We start from the raw sequence: 26,925 nt of genomic DNA, 5'->3' as shown, positions 1-26,925 counted from the left end.
CCTAATGCTTTACTTATAGTAGGCTAACCAAGTTCCCTAATGCTTTACTTATAGTAGGCTAACCAAGTTCCCTAATGCTTTACTTATAGTAGGCTAACCAAGTTCCCTAATGCTTTACTTATAGTAGGCTAACCAAGTTCCCTAATGCTTTACTTATAGTAGGCTAACCAAGTTCCCTAATGCTTTACTTATAGTAGGCTAACCAAGTTCCCTAATGCTTTACTTATAGTAGGCTAACCAAGTTCCCTAATGCTTTACTTATAGTAGGCTAACCAAGTTCCCTAATGCTTTACTTATAGTAGGCTAACCAAGTTCCCTAATGCTTTACTTATAGTAGGCTAACCAAGTTCCCTAATCCTTTACTTATAGTAGGCTAACCAAGTTCCCTAATGCTTTACTTATAGTAGGCTAACCAAGTTCCCTAATGCTTTACTTATAGTAGGCTAACCAAGTTCCCTAATGCTTTACTTATAGTAGGCTAACCAAGTTCCCTAATGCTTTACTTATAGTAGGCTAACCAAGTTCCCTAATGCTTTACTTATAGTAGGCTAACCAAGTTCCCTAATGCTTTACTTATAGTAGGCTAACCAAGTTCCCTAATGCTTTACTTATAGTAAGCTAACCAAGTTCCCTAATGCTTTACTTATAGTAGGCTAGCCAAGTTCCCTAAAGCTTTACTTATAGTAGGCTAACCAAGTTCCCTAATGCTTTACTTATAGTAGGCTAACCAAGTTCCCTAAAGCTTTACTTATAGTAGGCTAACCAAGTTCCCTAATGCTTTACTTATAGTAGGTGGGGGATTTTAATATTTCTCTGAATCCTTTGACAGATGGCCTCCAGAACAGTCCACTTCTATGAATACAAGTTAGAGGCAGTTGATGGAAAGGTTTGATATTCTAGATATTTGGAGAGTAAAGTTTCCTAATGAAGAGTCTTTCACTTGGAGTAATAAGACCCTCTCCAGACAATCACCACAGATCTGTGGTTGGTGTCTAAATGTTTTGATAAACAGGCTATTTCTGTTAACATCCTGGTCACTCCCCTTACTGGTCATATAGCTATTTATACTGACATTACACTGTTTATCTCTGATAATGGTCCTTACTGACCATAGAGCTATTTATACTGACATTAAATGGTTTATCTCTCATAATGGGCCTTACTGACCATAGAGCTATTTATACTGACATTACACTGTTTATCTCAGATAATGGCCTTGGCAGAGCATCCTACTGGAAGCTTAATAGCTCTATATTAAAACATGAGTTGATCAAGATGGAGATAAGAAATGTAATTACACTTTTCTGGAGCACTTCTACACATCTACACTAACAGCTTTTTAAAAATGGGGTTTGGAAAATATTTAAGAAAATATGGGCCTTTTCTTGCCAAGACGAGGAGAGCTGAAGAAGAAAGTATAATTACAAAGATCACCTCTCTTGTTCAAAAGCCCAATTTCGCATTCTCTCTTCCTGCTTGCAAAACAACTTCTTTACAAGTTTTGTTAAATCCAGCAATATAAAAGGGATCTCTATTGCTGACAGAGATATTAAAAGGGATCTCTATTGCTGACAGAGATATTAAAAGGGATCTCTATTGCTGACAGAGGTCTTAAAAAGGATCTCTATTGCTGACAGGTATTAAAAGGGATCTCTATTGCTGACAGAGATATTAAAAGGGATCTCTATTGCTGACAGAGATATTAAAAGGGATCTCTATTGCTGACAGAGATATTAAAAGGGATCTCTATTGCTGACAGAGGTATTAAAAGGGATCTCTATAGCTGACAGAGATATTAAAAGGGATCTCTATTGCTGACAGAGATATTAAAAGGGATCTCTATTGCTGACAGAGGTATTAAAAGGGATCTATATAGCTGACAGAGATATTAAAAGGGATCTCTATTGCTGACAGAGGTATTAAAAGGGATCTCTATAGCTGACAGAGATATTAAAAGGGATCTCTATTGCTGACAGAGATATTAAAAGGGATCTCTATTGCTGACAGAGGTATTAAACGGGATCTCTATTGCTGACAGAGATATTAAAAGGGATCTCTATTGCTGACAGATGTATTGAAAGGGATCTCTATTGCTGACAGAGATATTAAAAGGGATCTCTATTGCTGACAGAGGTATTAAAAGGGATCTCTATAGCTGACAGAGATAATAAAAGGGATCTCTATTGCTGACAGAGATATTAAAAGGGATCTCTATTGCTGACAGATATATTAAAAGGGATCTCTATTGCTGACAGATATATTAAAAGGGATCTCTATTGCTGACAGAGATATTAAAAGGGATCTCTATTGCTGACAGAGATATTCAAAGGGATCTCTATTGCTGACAGAGATATTACAAGGGATCTCTATTGCTGACAGAGGTATTCAAAGGGATCTCTATTGCTGACAGAGATATTAAAAGGGATCTCTATTGCTGACAGAGATATTAAAAGGGATCTCTATTTCTTACAGGTATTAAAAGGGATCTCTATTGCTGACAGAGATATTAAAAGGGATCTCTATTGCTGACAGAGGTATTAAAAGGGATCTCTATTGCTGACAGAGATATTAAAAGGGATCTCTATTGCTGACAGAGATATTAAAAGGGATCTCTATTGCTGACAGAGCTTTTAAATGGGATCTCTATTGCTGACAGAGGTATAAAACAGGATCTCTATTGCTGAAAAAGATATTAAAAGGGATCTCTATTGCTGACAGAGATATTAAAAGGGATCTCTATTGCTGACAGATGTATTGAAAGGGATCTCTATTGCTGATAGAGATATTAAAAGGGAGCTCTATTGCTGACAGAGATATTAAAAGGGATCTCTATTGCTGACAGAGATATTAAAAGGGATCTCTATTGCTGACAGAGGTATTAAAAGGGATCTCTATTGCTGACAGAGATATTAAAAGGGATCTCTATTGCTGACAGAGATATTCAAAGGGATCTCTATTGCTGATAGAGGTATTAAAAGGGATCTCTATTGCTGACAGAGGTATTAAAAGGGATCGCTATTGCTGACAGAGATATTAAATGGGATCTCTATTGCTGATAGAGGTATTAAAAGGGATCTCTATTGCTGACAGAGGTATTAAAAGGGATCGCTATTGCTGACAGAGATATTAAATGGGATCTCTATTGCTGACAGAGATATTAAAAGGGATCTCTATTGCTGACAGAGATATTAAAAGGGATCTCTATTGCTGACAGAGATATTAAAAGGGATCTCTATTGCTGACAGAGATATTAAAAGGGATCTCTATTGCTGACAGAGGTATTATAAGGGATCTCTATTGCTGACAGAGATATTAAAAGGGATCTCTATTGCTGACAGAGATATTAAAAGGGATCTCTATTGCTGACAGGTATTAAAAGGGATCTCTATTGCTGACAGAGATATTAAAAGGGAGCTCTATTGCTGACAGAGGTATTAAAAGGGATCTCTATTGCTGACAGAGATATTAAAAGGGATCTCTATTGCTGACAGATATATTAAAAGGGATCTCTATTGCTGACAGATGTATTGAAAGGGATCTCTATTGCTGACAGAGGTATTAAAAGGGATCTCTATTGCTGACAGAGATATTAAAAGGGATCTCTATTGCTGACAGAGATATTAAAAGGGATCTCTATTGCTGACAGGTATTAAAAGGGATCTCTATTGCTGACAGGTATTAAAAGGGATCTCTATTGCTGACAGAGATATTAAAAGGGATCTCTATTGCTGACAGAGATATTAAAAGGGATCTCTATTGCTGACAGGTATTAAAAGGGATCTCTATTGCTGACAGAGATATTAAAAGGGATCTCTATTGCTGACAGAGATATTAAAAGGGATCTCTATTGCTGACAGGTATTAAAAGGGATCTCTATTGCTGACAGAGGTATTAAAAGGGATCTCTATTGCTGACAGATATTAAAAGGGATCTCTATTGCTGACAGAGATATTAAAAGGGATCTCTATTGCTGACAGAGATATTAAAAGGGATCTCTATTGCTGATAGAGATATTATCATCAGTCAGCTTGCAGATGACACCACCCTCATTTTGCAAGATGCTGACCAGATTCCTAGAGAAGTCGAAGTGATAGCTATTTTTTCCAACGCGTCTGGTCTTTGCCTCAACCTGTGTGATACCCTTTATCTGTATAACTGATACCCTTTATCTGTGTAACGATGTACGCTGAGAGTCGGGAAGCAAGAACAGGGAGTGTTTAATAAATAAACGGTATGCGGTAACAAGAAACACAAACAACGGATTGACATGAAACAGAGGCAATTACACCTGAAGAAAGAACTAAGGGGAGTGACAAATATAGGGAAGGTAATCAAGGAGGTGATGGATTCCAGGTGAGCGTCATGGGGCGCTGGTGCGCGTGACGATACTGACAGGTGTGCGCAATAATCAGCAGCCTGGTGACCTAGACGCCGGAGAGGGAGCACACGTGACAGAACCCCCTCCCTGACGCGCTGCCCAGCCGCACGACGCCGAACACTATGAAGATCCGGGGGATCGGTAGCGGACCGGTCACCTCTGCTGTTCCTTCTGAGGAGCGGGAGCATGACGACCTAGCGCGCAGGAGAGAGAGCATATTCCAGTCAAGGAAAAAGTAACATACGTTTGGATTACCATGTCTAAGGATCAACAGGAAAGATGCTCGTTATTTTATTGACCTATTATTGAAAGAAAAAAAAGAAGTTGAACCATTGGTTGCAGATGTATTTATCCTCATTGAAAGGTTGAATACTGCTTCCTAAAGCTGAAGGTGTCTCCAGACTTACTTATGCAGCCCAGTCCCTACATACAGCCCAGTCCCTATATACAGCCCAGTCCCTACATACAGCCCAGTCCCTATATACAGCCCAGTCCCTACATACAGCCCAGTCCCTACATACAGCCCAGTCCCAACATACAGCCCAGTCCCTACATGCAGCCCAGTCCCTACATACAGCCCAGTCCCTACATACAGCCCAGTCCCTATATACAGCCCAGTCCCTACATACAGCCTAGTCCCTACATGCAGCCCAGTCCCTACATACAGCCTAGTCCCTACATACAGCCCAGTCCCTACATACAGCCTAGTCCCTACATACAGCCCAGTCCCTACATGCAGCCCAGTCCCTTCATACAGCCCAGTCCCTACACACAGCCCAGTCCCTACATACAGCCCAGTCCCCTTCATACAGCCCAGTCCCTACATGCAGCCCAGTCCCTACATACAGCCCAGTCCCTAGATGCAGCCCAGTCCCTACATACAGCCCAGTCCCCTATATACAGCCCAGTCCCTACATACAGCCCAGTCCCCTACACACAGCCCAGTCCCCTACACACAGCCCAGTCCCTACATACAGCCCAGTCCCCTACATACAGCCCAGTCCCTACATACAGCCCAGTCCCTACATACAGCCCAGTCCCTACATACAGCCCAGTTCCTTACACACAGCCCAGTCCCCTACACACAGCCCAGTCCCTACATGCAGCCGAGTCCCCTACATACAGCCCAGTCCCTACACACAGCCCAGTCCCTACATACAGCCCAGTCCCTACATACAGCCCAGTCCCTACATACAGCCCAGTCCCTACATACAGCCCAGTCCCCTACACACAGCCCAGTCCCTACATGCAGCCCAGTCCCCTACATACAGCCCAGTCCCTACATACAGCCCAGTCCCTAGATGCAGCCCAGTCCCTACATACAGCCCAGTCCCCTACATACAGCCCAGTCCCTACATACAGCCCAGTCCCCTACACACAGCCCAGACCCCTACACACAGCCCAGTCCCTACATACAGCCCAGTCCCCTACATACAGCCCAGTCCCTACATGCAGCCCAGTCCCTACATGCAGTCCAGTCCCTTCATACAGCCCAGTCCCTACACACAGCCCAGTCCCTACATACAGCCCAGTCCCCTTCATACAGCCCAGTCCCTACATGCAGCCCAGTCCCTACATACAGCCCAGTCCCTACATACAGCCCAGTCCCTACATACAGCCCAGTCCCCTACACACAGCCCAGTCCCCTACACACAGCCCAGTCCCTACATACAGCCCAGTTCCCTACATACAGCCCAGTCCCTACATGCAGCCCAGTCCCTTCATACAGCCCAGTCCCTACACACAGCCCAGTCCCTACATACAGCCCAGTCCCTACACACAGCCCAGTCCCTACACACAGCCCAGTCCCTTCATACAGCCCAGTCCCTACATACAGCCCAGTCCCTACATACAGCCTAGTCCCTTCATACAGCCCAGGCCCTACACACAGCCCAGTCCCTACATACAGCCCAGTCCCCTACTACATACAGCCCAGTCCCCTACATACAGCCCAGTCCCCTACACACAGCCCAGTCCCTACATGCAGCCCAGTCCCTTCATACAGCCCAGTCCCTACACACAGCCCAGTCCCTACATACAGCCCAGTCCCTACACACAGCCCAGTCCCCTTCATACAGCCCAGTCCCTACATGCAGCCCAGTCCCTAGATACAGCCCAGTCCCCTACACACAGCCCAGTCCCTACATGCAGCCCAGTCCCTACATACAGCCCAGTCCCCTACATACAGCCCAGTCCCTACATACAGCCCAGTCCCTACATACAGCCCAGTCCCTACATACAGCCCAGTTCCTTACACACAGCCCAGTCCCCTACACACAGCCCAGTCCCTACATGCAGCCCAGTCCCCTACATACAGCCCAGTCCCTACATACAGCCCAGTCCCTACATACAGCCCAGTCCCTACATACAGCCCAGTCCCTACATACAGCCCAGTCCCCTACACACAGCCCAGTCCCTACATGCAGCCCAGTCCCCTACATACAGCCCAGTCCCTACATACAGCCCAGTCCCTAGATGCAGCCCAGTCACTACATACAGCCCAGTCCCCTACATACAGCCCAGTCCCTACATACAGCCCAGTCCCCTACACACAGCCCAGACCCCTACACACAGCCCAGTCCCTACATACAGCCCAGTCCCCTACATACAGCCCAGTCCCTTCATGCAGCCCAGTCCCTACATGCAGTCCAGTCCCTTCATACAGCCCAGTCCCTACACACAGCCCAGTCCCTACATACAGCCCAGTTCCCTTCAAAAAAGCCCAGTCCCTACATGCAGCCCAGTCCCTACATACAGCCCAGTCCCTACATACAGCCCAGTCCCTACATACAGCCCAGTCCCCTAAACACAGCCCAGTCCCCTACACACACCCCAGTCCCTACATACAGCCCAGTTCCCTACATACAGCCCAGTCCCTACATGCAGCCCAGTCCCTTCATACAGCCCAGTCCCTACACACAGCCCAGTCCCTACATACAGCCCAGTCCCTACACACAGCCCAGTCCCTACACACAGCCCAGTCCCTTCATACAGCCCAGTCCCTACATACAGCCCAGTCCCTACATACAGCCTAGTCCCTTCATACAGCCCAGTCCCTACACACAGCCCAGTCCCTACATACAGCCCAGTCCCCTACTACATACAGCCCAGTCCCCTACATACAGCCCAGTCCCCTACACACAGCCCAGTCCCTACATGCAGCCCAGTCCCTTCATACAGCCCAGTCCCTACACACAGCCCAGTCCCTACATACAGCCCAGTCCCTACATGCAGTCCAGTCCCTTCATACAGCCCAGTCCCCTACACACAGCCCAGTCCCTACATGCAGCCCAGTCCCCTACATACAGCCCAGTCCCTACATACAGCCCAGTCCCTAGATGCAGCCCAGTCCCTACATACAGCCCAGTCCCTACATACAGCCCAGTCCCTACATACAGCCCAGTCCCCTACATACAGCCCAGTCCCTACATGCAGTCCAGTCCCTTCATACAGCCCAGTCCCCTACACACAGCCCAGTCCCTACATGCAGCCCAGTCCCCTACATACAGCCCAGTCCCTACATACAGCCCAGTCCCTAGATGCAGCCCAGTCCCTACATACAGCCCAGTCCCCTACATACAGCCCAGTCCCTACATACAGCCAAGTCCCCTACACACAGCCCAGACCCCTACACACAGCCCAGTCCCTACATACAGCCCAGTCCCCTACATACAGCCCAGTCCCTTCATGCAGCCCAGTCCCTACATGCAGTCCAGTCCCTTCATACAGCCCAGTCCCTACACACAGCCCAGTCCCTACATACAGCCCAGTCCCCTTCATACAGCCCAGTCCCTACATGCAGCCCAGTCCCTACATACAGCCCAGTCCCTACATACAGCCCAGTCCCTACATACAGCCCAGTCCCCTACACACAGCCCAGTCCCCTACACACAGCCCAGTCCCTACATACAGCCCAGTTCCCTACATACAGCCCAGTCCCTACATGCAGCCCAGTCGCTTCATACAGCCCAGTCCCTACACACAGCCCAGTCCCTACATACAGCCCAGTCCCTACACACAGCCCAGTCGCTACACACAGCCCAGTCCCTTCATACAGCCCAGTCCCTACATACAGCCCAGTCCCTACATACAGCCTAGTCCCTTCATACAGCCCAGTCCCTACACACAGCCCAGTCCCTACATACAGCCCAGTCCCCTACTACATACAGCCCAGTCCCCTACATACAGCCCAGTCCCCTACACACAGCCCAGTCCCTACATGCAGCCCAGTCCCTTCATACAGCCCAGTCCCTACACACAGCCCAGTCCCTACATACAGCCCAGTCCCTACACACAGCCCAGTCCCCTTCATACAGCCCAGTCCCTACATGCAGCCCAGTCCCTAGATACAGCCCAGTCCCCTACACACAGCCCAGTCCCTACATGCAGCCCAGTCCCCTACATACAGCCCAGTCCCTACATACAGCCCAGTCCCTAGATGCAGCCCAGTCCCTACATACAGCCCAGTCCCCTACATACAGCCCAGTCCCTACATACAGCCCAGTCCCCTACACACAGCCCAGTCCCCTACACACAGCCCAGTCCCTACATACAGCCTAGTCCCTACATGCAGCCCAGTCCCTACATGCAGACCAGTCCCTACATGCAGCCCAGTCCCTACATGCAGCCCAGTCCCTACATACAGCCCAGTCCCTACATACAGCCCAGTCCCTACATGCAGCCCAGTCCCTACATGCAGCCCAGTCCCTTCATACAGCCCAGTCCCTACATGCAGCCCAGTCCCCTACATACAGCCCAGTCCCTAGATTCAGCCCAGTCCCCTACTTACAGCCCAGTCCCTACATACAGCCCAGTCCCTACATGCAGCCCAGTCCCTACATACAGCCCAGTCCCTACATACAGCCCAGTCCCTACATACAGCCCAGTCCCTACATGCAGCCCAGTCCCTACATGCAGCCCAGTCCCTTCATACAGCCCAGTCCCTACATGCAGCCCAGTCCCCTACATACAGCCCAGTCCCTAGATACAGCCCAGTCCCCTACATACAGCCCAGTCCCTACATACAGCCCAGTCCCTACATGCAGCCCAGTCCCTACATGCAGCCCAGTCCCTACATACAGCCCAGTCCCTACATGCAGCCCAGTCCCTACATCTTGACAACAAAATAGGTCAAGCAGTTGAACAGATGCTTTTCAACTTAATCTGGAAAAATCATACACATTATGCTAGGACATCTGTCATTATGAACATTTATCAATATGATGGCCTGCATTTTGATGATTTTCCTACTTTGAATAATACTTTTAAGATACATTGGGCTGAACATTTCTTAAAGAATCCAACTTCAACCTGGAATTTCATCCCTCATTTTTTTCGTCTACTGTTTTGGTGGCTTCAATTTTAAGTTACTTTATAATTCTAACATTTATAAGATTCCTACAACATTTTCTGTTTTCAAAGGCAAGTATTATTAGCGTGATCGTTAATATATAAACATCATTCCCCCCACATAGGTATTTCATTTGGAACAATAAGGACATTTTGTATAGAAACAAGCCTTTATGTTCTAAGAACTGGTTTAATAATCATATCCTGCTGGTGAATCAACTTTATAATGTAGAAGGATTGTTACTCAATTATGAGGACCTTTTTATCTTGTTACAATATCCCTGTTACACCTAGAGAGTTCTCCATAGTCTTTGATGCTATTCCATCTGGAATGTAACCAGACCTCACCTTCTTGATCAACCCCTCCTTAATCCATTTGACTCTCCAATAGGGAAAATATGTTTCTCCTTGTTCCCTCAGAACAACAGATACATATTTTATTTCAAAGGGAGATTGAATGTAATCCAAATCCAAATTTACTGGAATAGATGTGTCACTAATATCTGTTGAAAAAATGTTTGGTTATTACCACACAAATACCTGTTTGTTGAGGTCAAAAAGGTATCTTTAAGAATGATCCATACCTATTACTATCATGAATCAAGGTAAGACCCAGATGCAGGAGACAAAGGGCTGTGAGGGCTACAGAAGATGAACAGCAGAGGGGATAATAATCTTGGAGACTGGGGGGGAGAGTTTGCGGGATTCCACCCAGAGGTGCAGATCCTAGGTGGAAAGCCATACCTTCTGCCCGAGACGACACCTGGGAGGTGGTCTTGAGGAGGGCCGACCAGACTCTCCTCCAAGTACGATGACAGTGGCGGATAAGCATCTGGGTAGAAGGTACCTGACCTCTTCCTCCTGCTCGGGGAAGAGCGGGGCCTGATACTCCAGGGAAGATTCAAACGGATATAGGCTCATGACAGAGCAGCGAAGGGTGTTGCGGGCGTACTCAACGTACTCGACCCACACCAGCAGCTGGCTCCAGGAGGTGGGTTTGGCAGAGGCCAGGCAGTGCAGAGTAATCAAAAGATCCTGGTTGGCTCGCTCCGAGGTGGAACCCGGAGGACAGGCTGGCTGATGACCAAATGAGGGCGCAGAACACCTTCCAGAACCGGGATGAAAACTGAGGCCCCCAGTCGGAGACCATGTCCAAGGGCAGTCCATGGATCCGGAAGATGTGCTGCACCATGAGCTGGGTCATCTCCTTTGCTGAGGGTAGTTTGGGGAGAGGAATGAAGTGAGCAGCCTTGGAAAACTAGTCAACCACAATCAGGATGGCAGTGTTGCCCTCAGACGGTGGCAGACCCGTGACCAAATCCAGGGATATGTGGGTCCAGGGACGGTGAGCAACAGGCAGTGGTTGCAGAAGACCAGCCGGAGCCGAGGAGTCTTATTCTGAGCACTCCAGGACCACAGAGCGGACAGCATCAGACACAAACATCCGATTATCAGTGCCTCCCCCCTCAGGGTTTTGCTGGGACCGCTGCACCTCCTGGACCCCAGGAAGCATTGCAACTGCTCCCTGGAAGTAAGATGGGGCCAATCCACCACCGGGATCCATTTGCACACTCCCTGCGGTGATGATGGAACCCTGAAAAGGGATGGTGGAATGATGGAACTCGCACTTCTCTGCTTTTACAAATGGCTGGTTCTCCAGGAGGCATTGGAGAACCTGTCGGATGTGGACCACATGTTCTTGGGTGGAATGGGAGAAGATGATGATGTCCTCTCGGTAGACAAAGACGATCCGGTTCAACATGTCATGGAGAACATCATTGACCAGAGCCTGGAACGCAAAAGGGGAGTTGGTAAGGCCAAATGGCATGACAAGATACTCGTAGTGACCACTGGACATGTTGAAGGTGGTCTTCCACTTGTCCCCGTCCCGTATCCACACCAGGGGGTAGGCATTCCATAGATCCAGCTTGGAAAACACAGTGGTCCCCTGGACTAGCTCAAAGGCCATGGATATGAGTGGTAGCGGGTAGTGGTTCTTCACCACTATGTCGTTGAGACCCCGGTAGTCAATGCACGGGTGCAGGGTCTTGTCCTGCTTCTCCACAAAGAAGAACAATGCGCTGTTGGGAGAAGAAGAAGGATGAATTCTGCAGCAAGGGAGTCCCCAATGTAGGTCTCCATCGCCTTGTTCTCTTGTCCCGACAGAGAGTACAGTCGTTTCCGGGGCAGAGTCGTGTTAGGGAGACGGTCAATCCCACAGTCATAATGTCAGTGCGGCGGGAGCGTAGTGGCCCGGGCCTTGCTGAACACCTCCCGGAGGTCCTGGTACTCCGCAGGAATGGCTGAGAGGTCCGGGGCACCTACCGAGCCCCCAGGAAGACATCCCAGGGCAGGTTGTGCTGGCGTCAGTCAATGGCTCGTGGCAGAATGGGCTGCCTTGGTTTTTCTTCCCAAAGAGACCGTTGGGAGCTTCCGGGATGACTCGAAGTCAAGGTGGGATCCCTTCGGTGGGTGTGAAATCCAATTTCCTCTCCCTCCAATGGTCAAAGCGATAAGGGAATCGAGCTCCGTAGGTAACTCTCGGGCTGAAAGCTCGTCTTTGAGTTCAGAGACGCCGTGTAGGAACATATTGAACTGTGCCTCTTGATTCCAAGCACTCTTCGCTGCCATCATGTGGAAATTCCCTGCATAATCAGCTACACTGCTGGATTAGCTTCAGGACGGCCACTCGCCCGGAGAAAGGGGAATCAAAGACCTCCCTCACTTCTCCCACGAACCCCTCCAGACTAGTGCATATGGCCGGCTATTGTTCCCACACGGCAGTAGCCCAGGTGAGAGCCCTCCGGGACATCAGCGTAATGAGGTAGACTATCTTGGAACGATCTGAGGGGAAGGAGGAGGGCTGAAGCTCAAAGACGAGGGCACACTGAGCTATGAACGACCGACATAGAAGCGTTCCGGAGGATGTAAGCGGGGCTCCCTAGAAGGTGCAGTGACCAATGAGACGGCACTACTAGCAGCTGAGTCGCTGAGGTAGGCGTCCTCCCAGCCAACCGGTGGAATTTCTCCAGCGAACTCTCCAACGCCCGGTCATGGCGTTCAGCCAATGTTTGAACCCCTTCCACAAGGCCACAAAGCAATTCCTCGTGCCTACCGATCGTGGTTCCCTGGGAGGAGATGACGTTGTGCAGCTGGCCTGGGTCTGCTGAGTCAGTCATGGCCAGTTCATACTATCAGGAATCAAGGAAAGACCCAGATGCAGACACATCGAATTGACAAGGGTTTCATATTCCAACAGGGGCAGGCAATAGACAGGTCAAGGCAGGCAGTGGTCAGTGAACCAGAGGTGGGGAAACGGAACTGGGCAGCAGGCACGCTCAGGGTCACAGAAGGCAGAGGTCAACAATTCAGATGTGGGGCAAAGGTACAGGTTGGCAAGCAGGCTCAGGGTCAGGGGCAGGCAGAGTGGTCAGGCAGGCGGGCTCAGAGTCAGGACAGGCAATGGTCAAAACCAGGAGGGCGAGAAAAAGAGATACTGTGAAAAGCAAGAACTGAGAACAAAAAAGCTGGTTGACTTGACAAACAAGATGAACTGGCAACAGACAAACAGAGAACACAGGTATAAATACACAGGGGATAACGGGGAAGATGGGCGACAGCTGAAGGGGGTGGAGACACCTGGAGGGTGGTAGAGACACCTGGAGGGGGGTGGAGACACCTGGAGGGGGGTGGAGACACCTGGAGGGGGGTGAAGACAATCACAAGGACAGGTGAAACAGATCCGGGTGTGACAATTACTCTGTCAGTCAGGGTAAGAAACTCAAAAAATACATTAACATGAACAATACGGTTTGTGTTGAGTATCCAGAAACAGTTTTGAATTTAATTTGACATTGTCTACATGTAAAGAAATTATGGCAAGATATTTATAGTTATATAATTGGTGAAGAGGATGGAACCCAGTCTGAGATGGGGGGTTGAAGGAGAGGTTGGAGCCCAGTCTGAGATAGGGGGTTGAAGGAGAGGTTGGAGCCCAGTCTGAGATGGAGTTGAAGGAGAGATTGGAGCCCAGTCTGAGATAGGGGGTTGAAGGAGAGGTTGGAGCCCAGTCTGAGATAGGGGGTTGAAGGAGATGTTGGAGCCCAGTCTGAGATGGAGAGTTGAAGGAGTGATTGGAGCCCAGTCTGAGAAGGGGGGTTGAAGGAGAGGTTGGAGCCCAGTCTGAGATAGGGGGTTGAAGGAGAGATTGGATCCCAGTCTGAGATAGGGGGTTGAAGGAGAGGTTGGAGCCCAGTCTGAGATAGGGGGTTGAAGGAGAGGTTGGAACCTAGTCTGAGATGGAGAGTTGAAGGAGAGGTTGGAGCCCAGTCTGAGATAGGGGGTTGAAGGAGAGATTGGAGCCCAGTCTGAGATGGAGAGTTGAAGGAGAGGTTGGAGCCCAGTCTGAGATAGGGGTTTGAAGGAGAGGTTGGAGCCCAGTCTGAGATGGAGAGTTGAAGGAGAGGTTGGAGCCCAGTCTGAGATAGGGGGTTGAAGGAGAGGTTGGAGCCCAGTCTGAGATGAGGGGTTGAAGGACAGGTTGGAGCCCAGTCTGAGATGAGGGGTTGAAGAGAGATTGGAGCCCAGACTGAGATGAGGGGTTGAAGGAGAGGTTGGAGCCCAGTCTGAGATGAGGGGTTGAAGGAGAGGTTGGAGCCCAGTCTGAGATGAGTGGTTGAAGGAGAGGTTGGAGCCCAGTCTGAGATAGGGGGTTGAAGGAGAGGTTGGAGCCCAGTCTGAGATGGAGAGTTGAAGGAGTGATTGGAGCCCAGTCTGAGAAGGGGGGTTGAAGGAGAGGTTGGAGCCCAGTCTGAGATAGGGGGTTGAAGGAGAGATTGGATCCCAGTCTGAGATAGGGGGTTGAAGGACAGGTTGGAGCCCAGTCTGAGATAGGGGGTTGAAGGAGAGGTTGGAACCTAGTCTGAGATGGAGAGTTGAAGGAGATGTTGGAGCCCAGTCTGAGATAGGGGGTTGAAGGAGAGATTGGAGCCCAGTCTGAGATGGAGAGTTGAAGGAGAGGTTGGAGCCCAGTCTGAGATAGGGGTTTGAAGGAGAGGTTGGAGCCCAGTCTGAGATGGAGATTGAAGGAGAGGTTGGAGCCCAGTCTGAGATAGGGGGTTGAAGGAGAGGTTGGAGCCCAGTCTGAGATAGGGGGTTGAAGGAGAGGTTGGAGCCCAGTCTGAGATAGGTGGTTGAAGAAGAGGTTGGAGCCCAGTCTGAGATGAGGGGTTGAAGGAGAGATTGGAGCCCAGTCTGAGATGGAGGGGTTGGAGCCCAGTCTGAGATGAGGGGTTGAAGGAGAGGTTGGAGCCCAGTCTGAGATGGAGAGTTGAAGAGGAGGTTGGAGCCCAGTCTCAGATAGGGGGTTGAAGGAAGGGTTGGAGCCCAGTCTGAGATAGGGGGTTGAAGCAGAGGTTGGAGCCCAGTCTGAGATGAGGGGTTGAAGGAGAGGTTGGAGCCCATTCTGAGATAGGGGGTTGAAGGAGAGGTTGGAGCCCAGTCTAAGAGAGGGGGTTGAAGGAGGGGTTTGGAGCCCAGTCTGAGATAGGGGGTTGAAGGAGAGGTTGGAGCCCAGTCTGAGATGAGGGGTTGAAGGAGAGGTTGGAGCCCAGTCTGAGATGAGGGGTTGAAGAGAGATTGGAGCCCAGACTGAGATGAGGGGTTGAAGGAGGGGTTGGAACCCAGTCTGAGATGAGGGGTTGAAGGAGAGGTTGGAGCCCAGTCTGAGATGAGTGGTTGAAGGAGAGGTTGGAGCCCAGTCTGAGATGAGGGGTTGAAGGAGAGGTTGGAGCCCAGTCTGAGATAGGGGGTTGAAGCAGAGGTTGGAGCCCAGTCTGAGATGAGGGGTTGAAGGAGAGGTTGGAGCCCATTCTGAGATAGGGGGTTGAAGGAGAGGTTGGAGCCCAGTCTAAGAGAGGGGGTTGAAGGAGGGGTTTGGAGCCCAGTCTGAGATAGGGGGTTGAAGGAGAGGTTGGAGCCCAGTCTGAGATGAGGGGTTGAAGGAGAGGTTGGAGCCCAGTCTGAGATGAGGGGTTGAAGAGAGATTGGAGCCCAGACTGAGATGAGGGGTTGAAGGAGGGGTTGGAGCCCAGTCTGAGATGAGGGGTTGAAGGAGAGGTTGGAGCCCAGTCTGAGATGAGTGGTTGAAGGAGAGGTTGGAGCCCAGTCTGAGATGAGGGGTTGAAGGAGAGGTTGGAGCCCAGTCTGAGATGAGGGGTTGAAGGAGAGGTTGGAGCCCAGTCTGAGATGAGGGGTTGAAGGAGAGGTTGGAGCCCAGTCTCAGATAGGGGGTTGAAGGAAGGGTTGGAGCCCAGTCTGAGAAAGGGGGTTGAAGGAGAGGTTGTAGCCCAGTCTGAGATAGGGGGTTGAAGGAGAGGTTGGAGCCCAGTCTGAGATGAGGGGTTGAAGGAGAGGTTGGAGCCCAGTCTGAAATGAGGGGTTGAAGAGAGATTGGAGCCCAGACTGAGATGAGGGGTTGAAGGAGAGGTTGGAGCCCAGTCTGAGATGAGGGGTTGAAGGAGAGGTTGGAGCCCTGTCTGAGATAGGGGGTTGAAGGACAGGTTGGAGCCCAGTCTGAGATGAGGTGTTGAAGGAGAGGTTGGAGCCCAGTCTGAGATGAGGGGTTGAAGAGAGATTGGAGCCCAGACTGAGATGAGGGGTTGAAGGAGAGGTTGGAGCCCAGTCTGAGATGAGGGGTTGAAGGAGAGGTTGGAGCCCAGTCTGAGATGAGGGGTTGAAGGAGAGGTTGGAGCCCAGTCTGAGATGAGGGGTTGAAGGAGAGGTTGGAGCCCAGTCTGAGATGAGGGGTTGAAGGAGAGGTTGGAGCCCAGTCTGAGATGAGGCGTTGAAGGAGATGTTGGAGCCCAGTCTGAGATGAGGGGTTGAAGGAGTGGTTGGACCCCAGTCTGAGATGAGGGGTTGAAGGAGAGGTTGGAGCCCAGTCTGAGATGAGGGGTTGAAGGAGAGGTTGGTGCCCAGTCTGAGATAGGGGGTTGAAGGAGAGGTTGGAGCCCAGTCTGAGATGGAGAGTTGAAGGAGAGGTTGGAGCCCAGTCTGAGATGGAGTGTTGAAGGAGAGGTTGGAGCCCAGTCTGAGATAGGGGGTTGAAGGAGAGGTTGGAGCCCAGTCTGAGATGGAGAGTTGAAGGAGAGGTTGGAGCCCGGTCTGAGATGGGGGGTTGAAGGAGAGATTGGAGCCCAGTCTGAGATAGGGGGTTGAAGGAGGGGTTGGAGCCCAGTCTGAGATGGGGGGTTGAAGGAGAGGTCGGAGCCCAGTCTGAGATAGGGGGTTGAAGGAGAGGTTGGACCCCAGTCTGAGATGGAGAGTTGAAGAAGAAGTTGGAGCCCAGTCTGAGATAGGGGGTTGAAGGAGGGGTTGGAGCCCAGTCTGAGATAGGGGGTTGAAGGAGGGATTGGAGCCCAGTCTGAGATGAGGGGTTGAAGGAGAGGTTGGAGCCCAGTCTGAGATGAGGGGTTGAAAGAGAGATTGGAGCCCAGTCTGAGATGGAGGGGTTGGAGCCCAGTCTGAGATGAGGGGTTGAAGGAGAGGTTGGAGCCCAGTCTGAGATGGAGAGTTGAAGAGGAGGTTGGAGCCCAGTCTCAGATAGGGGGTTGAAGGAAGGGTTGGAGCCCAGTCTGAGATAGGGGGTTGAAGGAGAGGTTGTAGCCCAGTCTGAGATAGGGGGTTGAAGGAGAGGTTGGAGCCCAGTCTGAGATGGGGGGTTGAAGGAGAGATTGGAGCCCAGTCTCAGATAGGGGGTTGAAGGAAGGGTTGGAGCCCAGTCTGAGATAGGGGGTTGAAGGAGAGGTTGTAGCCCAGTCTGAGATAGGGGGTTGAAGGAGAGGTTGGAGCCCAGTCTGAGATGAGGGGTTGAAGGAGAGGTTGGAGCCCAGTCTGAAATGAGGGGTTGAAGAGAGATTGGAGCCCAGACTGAGATGAGGGGTTGAAGGAGAGGTTGGAGCCCAGTCTGAGATGAGGGGTTGAAGGAGAGGTTGGAGCCCTGTCTGAGATAGGGGGTTGAAGGACAGGTTGGAGCCCAGTCTGAGATGAGGTGTTGAAGGAGAGGTTGGAGCCCAGTCTGAGATGAGGGGTTGAAGAGAGATTGGAGCCCAGACTGAGATGAGGGGTTGAAGGAGAGGTTGGAGCCCAGTCTGAGATGAGGGGTTGAAGGAGAGGTTGGAGCCCAGTCTGAGATGAGGGGTTGAAGGAGAGGTTGGAGCCCAGTCTGAGATGAGGGGTTGAAGGAGAGGTTGGAGCCCAGTCTGAGATGAGGGGTTGAAGGAGAGGTTGGAGCCCAGTCTGAGATGAGGGGTTGAAGGAGAGGTTGGAGCCCAGTCTGAGATGAGGGGTTGAAGGAGAGGTTGGAGCCCAGTCTGAGATGAGGGGTTGAAGGAGAGGTTGGAGCCCAGTCTGAGATGGAGAGTTGAAGGAAGGTTGGAGCCCAGTCTGAGATAGGGGGTTGAAGGAGAGGTTGGAGCCCAGTCTGAGATAGGGGGTTGAAGGAGCGGTTGGAGCCCAGTCTGAGATAGGGGGTTGAAGGAGAGGTTGGAGCCCAGTCTGAGATGGAGAGTTGAAGGAGAGGTTGGAGCCCAGTCTGAGATAGGGGGTTGAAGGAGAGGTTGGAGCCCAGTCTGAGATGGAGAGTTGAAGGAGAGGTTGGAGCCCAGTCTGAGATAGGGGGTTGAAGGAGAGGTTGGAGCCCAGTCTGAGATGGAGAGTTGAAGGAGAGGTTGGAGCCCGGTCTGAGATGGGGGGTTGAAGGAGAGATTGGAGCCCAGTCTCAGATAGGGGGTTGAAGGAAGGGTTGGAGCCCAGTCTGAGATAGGGGGTTGAAGGAGAGGTTGTAGCCCAGTCTGAGATAGGGGGTTGAAGGAGAGGTTGGAGCCCAGTCTGAGATGAGGGGTTGAAGGAGAGGTTGGAGCCCAGTCTGAAATGAGGGGTTGAAGAGAGATTGGAGCCCAGTCTGAGATGAGGCGTTGAAGGAGATGTTGGAGCCCAGTCTGAGATGAGGGGTTGAAGGAGTGGTTGGAGCCCAGTCTGAGATGAGGGGTTGAAGGAGAGGTTGGAGCCCAGTCTGAGATGGAGAGTTGAAGGAGAGGTTGGAGCCCAGTCTGAGATAGGGGGTTGAAGGAGAGGTTGGAGCCCAGTCTGAGATGGAGAGTTGAAGGAGAGGTTGGAGCCCGGTCTGAGATGGGGGGTTGAAGGAGAGATTGGAGCCCAGTCTGAGATAGGGGGTTGAAGGAGGGGTTGGAGCCCAGTCTGAGATGGGGGGTTGAAGGAGAGGTCGGAGCCCAGTCTGAGATAGGGGGTTGAAGGAGAGGTTGGACCCCAGTCTGAGATGGAGAGTTGAAGAAGAAGTTGGAGCCCAGTCTGAGATAGGGGGTTGAAGGAGGGGTTGGAGCCCAGTCTGAGATAGGGGGTTGAAGGAGGGATTGGAGCCCAGTCTGAGATGAGGGGTTGAAGGAGAGGTTGGAGCCCAGTCTGAGATGAGGGGTTGAAAGAGAGATTGGAGCCCAGTCTGAGATGGAGGGGTTGGAGCCCAGTCTGAGATGAGGGGTTGAAGGAGAGGTTGGAGCCCAGTCTGAGATGGAGAGTTGAAGAGGAGGTTGGAGCCCAGTCTCAGATAGGGGGTTGAAGGAAGGGTTGGAGCCCAGTCTGAGATAGGGGGTTGAAGGAGAGGTTGTAGCCCAGTCTGAGATAGGGGGTTGAAGGAGTGGTTGGAGCCCAGTCTGAGATGGGGGGTTGAAGGAGAGATTGGAGCCCAGTCTCAGATAGGGGGTTGAAGGAAGGGTTGGAGCCCAGTCTGAGATAGGGGGTTGAAGGAGAGGTTGTAGCCCAGTCTGAGATAGGGGGTTGAAGGAGAGGTTGGAGCCCAGTCTGAGATGAGGGGTTGAAGGAGAGGTTGGAGCCCAGTCTGAAATGAGGGGTTGAAGAGAGATTGGAGCCCAGACTGAGATGAGGGGTTGAAGGAGAGGTTGGAGCCCAGTCTGAGATGAGGGGTTGAAGGAGAGGTTGGAGCCCTGTCTGAGATAGGGGGTTGAAGGACAGGTTGGAGCCCAGTCTGAGATGAGGTGTTGAAGGAGAGGTTGGAGCCCAGTCTGAGATGAGGGGTTGAAGAGAGATTGGAGCCCAGACTGAGATGAGGGGTTGAAGGAGAGGTTGGAGCCCAGTCTGAGATGAGGGGTTGAAGGAGAGGTTGGAGCCCAGTCTGAGATGAGGGGTTGAAGGAGAGGTTGGAGCCCAGTCTGAGATGAGGGGTTGAAGGAGAGGTTGGAGCCCAGTCTGAGATGAGGGGTTGAAGGAGAGGTTGGAGCCCAGTCTGAGATGAGGGGTTGAAGGAGAGGTTGGAGCCCAGTCTGAGATGAGGGGTTGAAGGAGAGGTTGGAGCCCAGTCTGAGATGAGGGGTTGAAGGAGAGGTTGGAGCCCAGTCTGAGATGGAGAGTTGAAGGAAGGTTGGAGCCCAGTCTGAGATAGGGGGTTGAAGGAGAGGTTGGAGCCTAGTCTGAGATAGGGGGTTGAAGGAGCGGTTGGAGCCCAGTCTGAGATAGGGGGTTGAAGGAGAGGTTGGAGCCCAGTCTGAGATGGAGAGTTGAAGGAGAGGTTGGAGCCCAGTCTGAGATAGGGGGTTGAAGGAGAGGTTGGAGCCCAGTCTGAGATGGAGAGTTGAAGGAGAGGTTGGAGCCCGGTCTGAGATGGGGGGTTGAAGGAGAGATTGGAGCCCAGTCTCAGATAGGGGGTTGAAGGAAGTGTTGGAGCCCAGTCTGAGATAGGGGGTTGAAGGAGAGGTTGTAGCCCATTCTGAGATAGGGGGTTGAAGGAGATGTTGGAGCCCAGTCTGAGATGAGGGGTTGAAGGAGAGGTTGGAGCCCAGTCTGAAATGAGGGGTTGAAGAGAGATTGGAGCCCAGACTGAGATGAGGGGTTGAAGGAGAGGTTGGAGCCCAGTCTGAGATGAGGGGTTGAAGGAGAGGTTGGAGCCCTGTCTGAGATAGGGGGTTGAAGGACAGGTTGGAGCCCAGTCTGAGATGAGGTGTTGAAGGAGAGGTTGGAGCCCAGTCTGAGATGAGGGGTTGAAGAGAGATTGGAGCCCAGATTGAGATGAGGGGTTGAAGGAGAGGTTGGAGCCCAGTCTGAGATGAGGGGTTGAAGGAGCGGTTGGAGCCCAGTCTGAGATAGGGGGTTGAAGGAGAGGTTGGAGCCCAGTCTGAGATGGAGAGTTGAAGGAGAGGTTGGAGCCCAGTCTGAGATAGGGGGTTGAAGGAGAGGTTGGAGCCCAGTCTGAGATGGAGAGTTGAAGGAGAGGTTGGAGCCCAGTCTGAGATAGGGGGTTGAAGGAGAGGTTGGACCCCAGTCTGAGATGGAGAGTTGAAGGAGAGGTTGGAGCCCGGTCTGAGATGGGGGGTTGAAGGAGAGATTGGAGCCCAGTCTCAGATAGGGGGTTGAAGGAAGGGTTGGAGCCCAGTCTGAGATAGGGGGTTGAAGGAGAGGTTGTAGCCCAGTCTGAGATAGGGGGTTGAAGGAGAGGTTGGAGCCCAGTCTGAGATGAGGGGTTGAAGGAGAGGTTGGAGCCCAGTCTGAAATGAGGGGTTGAAGAGAGATTGGAGCCCAGACTGAGATGAGGGGTTGAAGGAGAGGTTGGAGCCCAGTCTGAGATGAGGGGTTGAAGGAGAGGTTGGAGCCCTGTCTGAGATAGGGGGTTGAAGGACAGGTTGGAGCCCAGTCTGAGATGAGGTGTTGAAGGAGAGGTTGGAGCCCAGTCTGAGATGAGGGGTTGAAGAGAGATTGGAGCCCAGACTGAGATGAGGGGTTGAAGGAGAGGTTGGAGCCCAGTCTGAGATGAGGGGTTGAAGGAGAGGTTGGAGCCCAGTCTGAGATGAGGGGTTGAAGGAGAGGTTGGAGCCCAGTCTGAGATGAGGGGTTGAAGGAGAGGTTGGAGCCCAGTCTGAGATGAGGGGTTGAAGGAGAGGTTGGAGCCCAGTCTGAGATGAGGCGTTGAAGGAGATGTTGGAGCCCAGTCTGAGATGAGGGGTTGAAGGAGTGGTTGGAGCCCAGTCTGAGATGAGGGGTTGAAGGAGAGGTTGGAGCCCAGTCTGAGATGGAGAGTTGAAGGAGAGGTTGGAGCCCAGTCTGAGATAGGGGGTTGAAGGAGAGGTTGGAGCCCAGTCTGAGATGGAGAGTTGAAGGAGAGGTTGGAGCCCGGTCTGAGATGGGGGGTTGAAGGAGAGATTGGAGCCCAGTCTGAGATAGGGGGTTGAAGGAGGGGTTGGAGCCCAGTCTGAGATGGGGGGTTGAAGGAGAGGTCGGAGCCCAGTCTGAGATAGGGGGTTGAAGGAGAGGTTGGACCCCAGTCTGAGATGGAGAGTTGAAGAAGAAGTTGGAGCCCAGTCTGAGATAGGGGGTTGAAGGAGGGGTTGGAGCCCAGTCTGAGATAGGGGGTTGAAGGAGGGATTGGAGCCCAGTCTGAGATGAGGGGTTGAAGGAGAGGTTGGAGCCCAGTCTGAGATGAGGGGTTGAAAGAGAGATTGGAGCCCAGTCTGAGATGGAGGGGTTGGAGCCCAGTCTGAGATGAGGGGTTGAAGGAGAGGTTGGAGCCCAGTCTGAGATGGAGAGTTGAAGAGGAGGTTGGAGCCCAGTCTCAGATAGGGGGTTGAAGGAAGGGTTGGAGCCCAGTCTGAGATAGGGGGTTGAAGGAGAGGTTGTAGCCCAGTCTGAGATAGGGGGTTGAAGGAGTGGTTGGAGCCCAGTCTGAGATGGGGGGTTGAAGGAGAGATTGGAGCCCAGTCTCAGATAGGGGGTTGAAGGAAGGGTTGGAGCCCAGTCTGAGATAGGGGGTTGAAGGAGAGGTTGTAGCCCAGTCTGAGATAGGGGGTTGAAGGAGAGGTTGGAGCCCAGTCTGAGATGAGGGGTTGAAGGAGAGGTTGGAGCCCAGTCTGAAATGAGGGGTTGAAGAGAGATTGGAGCCCAGACTGAGATGAGGGGTTGAAGGAGAGGTTGGAGCCCAGTCTGAGATGAGGGGTTGAAGGAGAGGTTGGAGCCCTGTCTGAGATAGGGGGTTGAAGGACAGGTTGGAGCCCAGTCTGAGATGAGGTGTTGAAGGAGAGGTTGGAGCCCAGTCTGAGATGAGGGGTTGAAGAGAGATTGGAGCCCAGACTGAGATGAGGGGTTGAAGGAGAGGTTGGAGCCCAGTCTGAGATGAGGGGTTGAAGGAGAGGTTGGAGCCCAGTCTGAGATGAGGGGTTGAAGGAGAGGTTGGAGCCCAGTCTGAGATGAGGGGTTGAAGGAGAGGTTGGAGCCCAGTCTGAGATGAGGGGTTGAAGGAGAGGTTGGAGCCCAGTCTGAGATGAGGGGTTGAAGGAGAGGTTGGAGCCCAGTCTGAGATGAGGGGTTGAAGGAGAGGTTGGAGCCCAGTCTGAGATGAGGGGTTGAAGGAGAGGTTGGAGCCCAGTCTGAGATGGAGAGTTGAAGGAAGGTTGGAGCCCAGTCTGAGATAGGGGGTTGAAGGAGAGGTTGGAGCCTAGTCTGAGATAGGGGGTTGAAGGAGCGGTTGGAGCCCAGTCTGAGATAGGGGGTTGAAGGAGAGGTTGGAGCCCAGTCTGAGATGGAGAGTTGAAGGAGAGGTTGGAGCCCGGTCTGAGATGGGGGGTTGAAGGAGAGATTGGAGCCCAGTCTCAGATAGGGGGTTGAAGGAAGTGTTGGAGCCCAGTCTGAGATAGGGGGTTGAAGGAGAGGTTGTAGCCCATTCTGAGATAGGGGGTTGAAGGAGAGGTTGGAGCCCAGTCTGAGATGAGGGGTTGAAGGAGAGGTTGGAGCCCAGTCTGAAATGAGGGGTTGAAGAGAGATTGGAGCCCAGACTGAGATGAGGGGTTGAAGGAGAGGTTGGAGCCCAGTCTGAGATGAGGGGTTGAAGGAGAGGTTGGAGCCCTGTCTGAGATAGGGGGTTGAAGGACAGGTTGGAGCCCAGTCTGAGATGAGGTGTTGAAGGAGAGGTTGGAGCCCAGTCTGAGATGAGGGGTTGAAGAGAGATTGGAGCCCAGATTGAGATGAGGGGTTGAAGGAGAGGTTGGAGCCCAGTCTGAGATGAGGGGTTGAAGGAGAGGTTGGAGCCCAGTCTGAGATGAGGGGTTGAAGGAGAGGTTGGAGCCCAGTCTGAGATGAGGGGTTGAAGGAGAGGTTGGAGCCCAGTCTGAGATGAGGGGTTGAAGGAGAGGTTGGAGCCCAGTCTGAGATGATGCGTTGAAGGAGATGTTGGAGCCCAGTCTGAGATGAGGGGTTGAAGGAGTGGTTGGAGCCCAGTCTGAGATGAGGGGTTGAAGGAGAGGTTGGAGCCCAGTCTGAGATGAGGGGTTGAAGGAGAGGTTGGTGCCCAGTCTGAGAAAGGGGGTTGAAGGAGAGGTTGGAGCCCAGTCTGAGATGGAGAGTTGAAGGAGAGGTTGGAGCCCAGTCTGAGATGGAGTGTTGAAGGAGAGGTTGGAGCCCAGTCTGAGATAGGGGGTTGAAGGAGAGGTTGGAGCCCAGTCGGAGATGGAGAGTTGAAGGAGAGGTTGGAGCCCGCTCTGAGATGGGGGGTTGAAGGAGAGATTGGAGCCCAGTCTGAGATAGGGGGTTGAAGGAGGGGTTGGAGCCCAGTCTGAGATGGGGGGTTGAAGGAGAGGTCGGAGCCCAGTCTGAGATAGGGGGTTGAAGGAGAGGTTGGACCCCAGTCTGAGATGGAGAGTTGAAGAAGAAGTTGGAGCCCAGTCTGAGATAGGGGGTTGAAGGAGGGGTTGGAGCCCAGTCTGAGATAGGGGGTTGAAGGAGGGATTGGAGCCCAGTCTGAGATGAGGGGTTGAAAGAGAGATTGGAGCCCAGTCTGAGATGGAGGGGTTGGAGCCCAGTCTGAGATGAGGGGTTGAAGGACAGGTTGGAGCCCAGTCTGAGATGGAGAGTTGAAGAGGAGGTTGGAGCCCAGTCTCAGATAGGGGGTTGAAGGAAGGGTTGGAGCCCAGTCTGAGATAGGGGGTTGAAGGAGAGGTTGTAGCCCAGTCTGAGATAGGGGGTTGAAGGAGAGGTTGGAGCCCAGTCTGAAATGAGGGGTTGAAGAGAGATTGGATCCCAGACTGAGATGAGGGGTTGAAGGAGAGATTGGAGCCCAGTCTGAGATGAGGGGTTGAAGGAGAGGTTGGAGCCCAGTCTGAGATAGGGGGTTGAAGGACAGGTTGGAGCCCAGTCTGAGATGAGGGGTTGAAGGAGAGGTTGGAGCCCAGTCTGAGATGAGGGGTTGAAGGAGAGGTTGGAGCCCAGTCTGAGATGGAGAGTTGAAGGAGAGGTTGGAGCCCGGTCTGAGATGGGGGGTTGAAGGAGCTATTGGAGCCCAGTCTGAGATAGGGGGTTGAAGGAGAGGTTGGAGCCCAGTCTGAGATAGGGGGTTGAAGGAGAGGTTGGACCCCAGTCTGAGATGGAGAGTTGAAGAAGAAGTTGGAGCCCAGTCTGAGATATGGGGTTGAAGGAGGGGTTGGAGCCCAGTCTGAGATAGGGGGTTGAAGGAGGGATTCGAGCCCAGTCTGAGATGAGGGGTTGAAGGAGAGGTTGGAGCCCAGTCTGAGATGAGGGGTTGAAGGAGAGATTGGAGCCCAGTCTGAGATGGAGGGGTTGGAGCCCAGTCTGAGATGAGGGGTTGAAGGAGAGGTTGGAGCCCAGTCTGAGATGGAGAGTTGAAGAGGAGGTTGGAGCCCAGTCTCAGATAGGGGGTTGAAGGAAGGGTTGGAGCCCAGTCTGAGATAGGGGGTTGAAGGAGAGGTTGGACCCCAGTCCGAGGTGGAGAGTTGAAGAAGAAGTTGGAGCCCAGTCTGAGATAGGGGGTTGAAGGAGAGGTTGGAGCCCAGTCTGAGATAGGGGGTTGAAGGACAGGTTGGAGCCCAGTCTGAGATGAGGGGTTGAAGGAGAGGTTGGAGCCCAGTCTGAGATGAGGGGTTGAAGGAGAGGTTGGAGCCCAGTCTGAGATGGAGAGTTGAAGGAGAGGTTGGAGCCCGGTCTGAGATGGGGGGTTGAAGGAGCGATTGGAGCCCAGTCTGAGATAGGGGGTTGAAGGAGAGGTTGGATCCCAGTCTGAGATAGGGGGTTGAAGGAGAGGTTGGAGCCCAGTCTGAGATAGGGGGTTGAAGGAGGGGTTGGAGCCCAGTCTGAGATAGGGGGTTGAAGGAGGGATTCGAGCCCAGTCTGAGATGAGGGGTTGAAGGAGAGGTTGGAGCCCAGTCTGAGATGAGGGGTTGAAGGAGAGATTGGAGCCCAGTCTGAGATGGAGGGGTTGGAGCCCAGTCTGAGATGAGGGGTTGAAGGAGAGGTTGGAGCCCAGTCTGAGATGGAGAGTTGAAGAGGAGGTTGGAGCCCAGTCTCAGATAGGGGGTTGAAGGAAGGGTTGGAGCCCAGTCTGAGATAGGGGGTTGAAGGAGAGGTTGGACCCCAGTCCGAGATGGAGAGTTGAAGAAGAAGTTGGAGCCCAGTCTGAGATAGGGGGTTGAAGGAGGGGTTGGAGCCCAGTCTGAGATAGGGGGTTGAAGGAGAGGTTGGAGCCCAGTCTGAGATGAGGGGTTGAAGGAGAGGTTGGAGCCCATTCTGAGATAGGGGGTTGAAGGAGAGATTGGAGCCCAGTCTGAGATGGAGGGGTTGGAGCCCAGTCTGAGATGAGGGGTTGAAGGAGAGGTTGGAGCCCAGTCTGAGATGGAGAGTTGAAGAGGAGGTTGGAGCCCAGTCTCAGATAAGGGGTTGAAGGAGAGGTTGGAGCCCAGTCTGAGATAGGGGGTTGAAGGAGAGGTTGGAGCCCATTCTGAGATAGGGGGTTGAAGGAGAGGTTGGAGCCCAGTCTGAGATAGGGGGTTGAAGGAGGGGTTTGGAGCCCAGTCTGAGATGGAGAGTTGAAGGAGCGGTTGTAGCCCAGTCTGAGATAGGTGGTTGAAGGAGAGGTTGGAGCCCAGTCTGAGATGAGGGGTTGAAGGAGAGGTTGGAGCCCAGTCTGAGATGAGGGGTTGAAGAGAGATTGGAGCCCAGACTGAGATGAGGGGTTGAAGGAGAGGTTGGAGCCCAGTCTGAGATGAGGGGTTGAAGGAGAGGTCGGAGCCCAGTCTGAGATGAGGGGTTGAAGGAGATGTTGGAGCCCAGTCTGAGATGAGGGGTTGAAGGAGAGGTTGGAGCCCAGTCTGAGATGAGGGGTTGAAGGAGAGGTT

This window comes from Oncorhynchus kisutch, linkage group LG16, assembly GCF_002021735.2.
Source record: "Oncorhynchus kisutch isolate 150728-3 linkage group LG16, Okis_V2, whole genome shotgun sequence".
Lineage (NCBI taxonomy): Eukaryota > Metazoa > Chordata > Actinopteri > Salmoniformes > Salmonidae > Oncorhynchus > Oncorhynchus kisutch.
This window is presented reverse-complemented; position numbering follows the sequence as displayed.